The following is a 234-nucleotide window of genomic DNA, read 5'->3' as shown; positions in this document are numbered from 1 at the left end:
AGATGGCTTTAACATTGAATACAGACAGAGATGTGGTAGTCCAGAGTTAATGATCAAGGTCAGTTTTGGCATTCATCACTCCTGATTTAAGATGACTGACCGTGTAGAATAAAAAAAAACAAGGCTTATCATGCTCTCTCGCTGTCTGCAGGTATGTTTTGATGTGAGAGAGGAAGCCAGTCCCATCATCACCACCTCACCCGCTCTTAAATAACCTTCGGGCACCTGGGGGCC

This window comes from Salvelinus sp. IW2-2015, linkage group LG8 (genome assembly GCF_002910315.2).
Source record: "Salvelinus sp. IW2-2015 linkage group LG8, ASM291031v2, whole genome shotgun sequence".
NCBI lineage: Eukaryota > Metazoa > Chordata > Actinopteri > Salmoniformes > Salmonidae > Salvelinus > Salvelinus sp. IW2-2015.
This window is presented reverse-complemented; position numbering follows the sequence as displayed.